Here is a 5,647-nt window from a genome sequence, read left to right on the forward strand (position 1 = left end):
TACATATCTTGGAAAGCAGCTCGTCCCCATAGTATCAGAGTGCCCAGAAATGACCCACACCTCATAAAATAAACCAAGTGCTTCGCATAATACTCATAATATGACCTATAGAATCAGACAGAATATTGACCTACAGTAGAGCACGGTTTGCTCACCAGTGAGAGAAGGTTCAATGAGGACTCCATGTCTTTCAGCTGCATGGCCTGGGTATCCAGCAGTCTGAGAAGCGAGGTAGCAAGGCTGTTAATCTGGTAGGTCACACTGGCCAGAGACTGAGTGATCATCGCCTTGGTCTCCTCAAGACCCTTCAGTGAATCCTCTGCCTTCAATTTTGGAAAAAAACAAAAATAATAATATTTAAAAACATGTTTTGTTCACATTCTTTTCCACACAATCCTCAAACAGACATTAACACAAACTTCCCGTATGCAGTCACTCAAAAATACCTGATTTACAGTTTGTCAAAAAAGTAAGAATCGTTATATAGTTTTACTGTTTAAAAGTTTGCAGTGTCCACGATTTTGCCTTTATTCGAGAAGTATCCGATCTCTAATGCACTTAGGGAGTGGTCAAAGTTGCTCACCTGAAGATAATTATTTTCGCAGTAATCTGCAACTTTAAGAAGATTGCTGTAGTTGTCAACAAGCCCTTTTCTCGCGGTTGGCGCTTCTTGGAATATTTGTGTAATAGCTTCTGAATAGCTCTTTTGGTCTGTCATTTTGATCTGAATGGAAAAACCCCAATAGTTTCTCGTATTTCCAAAAGTTAATTCGCAGAAACTGAACACAGACGCTTTGCTGGCCAGCCTCGAAAGTGACAGACGAAGCGCGCACGCTCAGACAGAGTCTGCTGAGTGAGGAATTACCCGCGGGCTATGGATTAAACTCAGGTAATTACAATCCATTTAGAAATCCTGTACAAGAATAGCCTATTAATTCATTCAGCGAGTCGGAGGTGAGAATATTTCACTGTGCGAGGAGACAGTAGGCCTAGGTCTATAATGTTTAGAGTTTACAGTCCTCCAGTTTAAAGACCAACTTGAAGGCCAAATGGCCTACAGTAGATCAATAGAGGAATGTCTTGAGATAGATGCTTTATTTTGTCCGTCCACTAGAGGTCAGTGTTACTATGTAAGAGGCGGCAGAGATTCAAACAGCCCTGACAAACAGTTAGCTGAGTCCGGAGTCAGTCAATCAACAGGCAGTCAGTCAGTCAGTCAGTCAGTCAGTCAGTCAGTCAGTCAGTCATTCAGTCAGTCAGCAGTAGGCTACTGTACAGTCAAGCCTGAAACTGCACACCCCTTTCACCTTCTGAACATTTTTTTTTTACGTTAAGACTTATTCTACAATAGATTGAGTTCATATTTTGCATCAAACATCTACACACAGTAGCCAATAATGACGAAGTGAAAACATTTTTTTTAGAAAATATGCAATTTTATTTTACTGACAAAAATGGGTTATTTAGGGGTTACATATCTGCACACATCCTTAGCCTAATTCTTGGTTGATGCACCTTTGGCAGCGATTACAATTTCAGAAAATGTAATTCAGCTTCCAGCTTCGCCTTTAGCCCTACTAATGGTGAATAAAATATATTTTATTTAAATTTTTAAATAAATGTATTGCCTGATGATTTTTTGGCTTTTCTCTCCCAGTTTGGTAGCCAATCCACCCTTGTCCAATTATCCCCAGCCTAGCCAATGAGAAATGTCGTACAACCCTGCTGGACAGAGGGAGACGGCTTCCTGACGCCCGTTGCCGTAGTCTCGCAATACCAGAGTTTTATTATAAAGAATTCTCTGAGAACGGGATTAGATTGAACATTTAATGAAGGGAAACATGCAGTGTGGGAATGTGCAACCAACATAGTGTGACTTCACATCAAATCTCTTTAGTGACAACGTGATAAGTAAAGTGTATTCTTTAGACGTCTTGGGTAAGGGCTCCATCTGGCTGAAGGTGAGATTGATAAACGGAAGTGATTGGTTCTAGCAAATTAGCTTGTTGTAGATCCGGCCCATAATTAATGACAGCTGTGAATAGTGACGGCTGTGCCATATCTATCGTGATTGCCTGGTGATGGTTAATTGTGCGTGAAACGACAAGGGAGAGAATTCCTCCAATAGAAAGACGCTTCTTTCAAAGAGAGCGGCATTTAGAGACCGACTCGGTGAGTCTACCGTTGCCATAAATCCGATAAAGTACTTATTTAACCAAGGAGCTCATTGTAGGGATCATGGGGTATCTTAAGTCCAACAGTTGCCTTTACAAGGAGTCTACCTTCTGCGGCTCAAAGCATCTTCTACAAAATTCCAAGGGCCGGGAATGTGCTTTACCTCAAACTCAAAGAGTTTGGCATCTTCACCACCAGGCATCTTCGCCATTCAACACTTGATCAAGCGTCCAGTCGTGTCTTTGTCATGATATTCTTGAGATTGCTGTCTGTACTGTGAAGACATGGCCTTTTGACCAGCCACAAGTTCAGAGTGGCTTCTCTTTAGAAGAGTAGTTGGGAACAAGATGCTGACAATCTTTCGCCGTCCCTAAAATGGATCTGATTTGTAACTGGGAAGGAGTGATGCCATTAGATCTCAATATTCATCTGATTGATGGCATCAACTTTGACAACCATCAATAATTTGACCTAAAAACTGAATTGATCTCCAGAGCAGCAAACACTTCTAAGTTTAGGTTGCGCAGGCCTCAGCGTCTGAAATCTAACTCGCCAAGTTCTGTAGGGGCCAATGCTAAGAGGTTGTCTAGGTAATGTACTGTAATAGACTGAAGTTCTGGTTCCTCTACTGATCTTCATTCTCATGAAGCTGCCAGGGCTGTTGCAAAGGCCCTTTGGCGTACAAACCCTTTGGCGTTTGAAAGTAAAAGAGTACTTTCGATCATCCTCCCGAAGCGGCATGCCACAAGTCAGATCCATTGTGCTGAAAAATGTGTTTCCGCCCAGGGCAACTAAGCAGCCTGGCGTGGCAGAGGATGTGTGTTCTCCAGAGTCCGATTGTTCAGCCAGTGGAAATCAGTACATACTCGCGGATCACCATTTTTCTTCCACACAGGATGTGAGGTGAGGCATGCACACCGCAGGACTTCCTGGCTATTTCTTTCTCTTCTATCTCCTTGAGGACTTCACGTAGCTGACGTAGAGCTAGTGAGTTTTTAATGTGGGCTAAGCTGGAGTTTTTTTCCAGGCAGCACAGTTAAGACTGAACGTACCTTCTCTCCGATTTAACTCCAGTTGATCTTGGTTACACCGGGATCATGTTTTCTTGTTTGTATCCATCCAAAGGCAAGAGTCTGAGTATGAGTTTAAGCGGTGAAACCGCTTCTATATGTGACGTGACACGTATGTCCATCCGTCTGTCTGTTCATACTAGCATGAGATTTACACCAATACTGTTTAACACCAGCACATACAAACACACACACACTCTCAGTACTCCACACACACACACAGTCAGTAGTCAACACATATTCACTGTCAGTAGTCTACACACACACTTCTACATGACATGCATCCATCCATTCGTCCGTGTATCCGTTTGTAGCATGACTTAGACTAATACCAATGAACACCAGCAGAGGGCAGTAGAGATTGCTCATAAACCTGCACCGCTTACTTCACCAGTTGTCTGATCTTTTTTTCAGTGAAAAGTGTGAAACTCTTGTCTGGTAGGCTATTTTTGTCCATTGGAAGTCTATGGGCAGACCTTGAAATCCTCTTCAACTTCAATCTCCTTCGGCATTTTTTTGTGCTAGAAACCTCATTCAAAGTTTAAAATGTTCAGGAGCTTTAGCTTTTTCAACGCATTCAAATTTCTTTATAGTTTTTATGTAATTTAAGTTTGATTTTGACCTTTTTGTGCGTGGCTGTAGGCCAGCACACCATGGAGAGCAAATGTTGGGTTGTCCCTCTGTCCCTTCCCTTGTTGACCTGCAGTTATATGTTGCTACCACAAGAGGCAGTGGTCCCAGTCAAAACAAAACAAAACTTTTGTCAAAACAAAAGACTGACACCATTGATTTTCAAGAGCTCTGGTGGCCTAGTGGTTAAGGAACTCGTCTCCCAGGCTAAACGTTGCGAGTTTTAAAACTTGTGGGTTTAAAACTCGTGGTGTGGACAGTTTTTTTTGTCACTACCACTACCATTAATGTTATGGAAGCTGCTGCTAGTTGTTGTAAGCTCATGAGTTAACTGGCTATCCAGCTCTTATTGTGCTGGATTAGCATTGGAAGCATTGGAACTGATGTGTCCAGGCGACAACACCTATCTTTATTTATCAGACATTATTTCATGTCATTTCAATTCACAGCTATTTCAGTGGCATGACTAGCTTCTGTTCTACCAGTCCTGAACAGAAACAAGCCAGCCACGCACATCAGCCAGGCTTGACCTGGCCTGGTTTAAAACTAGTCTTAAAACCCATTTTTATTCCTTGGCTTTCAACCTGGTATGAGAGTTTGCTCCTGTTTTAATTGCCCTAATTGTTTTGTTACTGTTTGTATTTATGTATTTATGATTACTCATGTACAGTACATTGTTGCAGCCGTGGTTGTTTTTAAAGTGCTCTATGAATAAAGTTGAGTTGAGTTTGGAGGGTTAATGTCTTTTTAGTTGACTTTGACTGACTTGGCTCAGCCATTGTTTTATGACATAGCATATCATTGTTTGTGATATGATTTGGGTCATTAACGATTATATGATTTGGGTAATTCAGTCATTAATCATACTGCTCCCAGAGCCATTATGATGTTTTTATCTTTAGGCAAAAGGACTGCTGGACTTCAATCCAGGCACAAGCAGAGTTGAAAGTTTGCCCGTAATGCCTTCATGTAGTGACCTGTTTTCTACGGTGAAGCTGTAACTATTTGATTGGTTGTCACATTTTGTCAGTAGTTTTTTATGTCTATTGTGGTTGACAGAAACTGTGAGCACTGAAATGATTGACATAAAAGATGTACACTTGCATAGAGATGAACAGTTCCATTATTGAGACAATGAGACATCTATATGAACGTTCCAACAGTACTATGCATGCTTTGTTTTGTGGTCCTATTATCTTGATGACGTTGGAATGATGATGTCAACAGTATTTTGCCACATAGCCAACTGTATCTTCCACACAAAGGCATCATTAGAGATGAAAATACTGTTCTGTTATTGATCAATATTATTATGTCTGCATTGCAATAGCATTAACTTTTGTCCAGTCTCTGACACTGACTGACAGCTGTCAGTTTCATCGCCAGTGTTTGCTGTTCTGCTTGGTGTGATAGGCCCTGTAAATGTGAAAGCTAGCTTTCCTTCGCATAAGTGTTGAAATATCCCAACACTGCAAAAATGCAATACTCTCCCATTTGTTTTATGTTATTAATGCAGACAGGACCACACACACGGGTGTATTGTACCTACAGATAACAGCCAGAGAGGTTGCAGTTCAGAGTTCCTGGGTTTTGATTTGAAATCCTCTCGATTTCTTTGTCATTCGAGTCTTCCTGGAGTGACAGGTACTGTAATTGCTTTTTTTTTTTAATTTCGGGGTTCCATTGTGCCAGACAAGAACAATCACAGATTGTTAATAGAGCAAGCACAGATAAATAATTGAAATTGTCAACTAGTGTTTTGACCCAGGTCT

This window comes from Borostomias antarcticus (assembly GCF_949987555.1).
Source record: "Borostomias antarcticus genome assembly, chromosome: 29".
NCBI lineage: Eukaryota > Metazoa > Chordata > Actinopteri > Stomiiformes > Stomiidae > Borostomias > Borostomias antarcticus.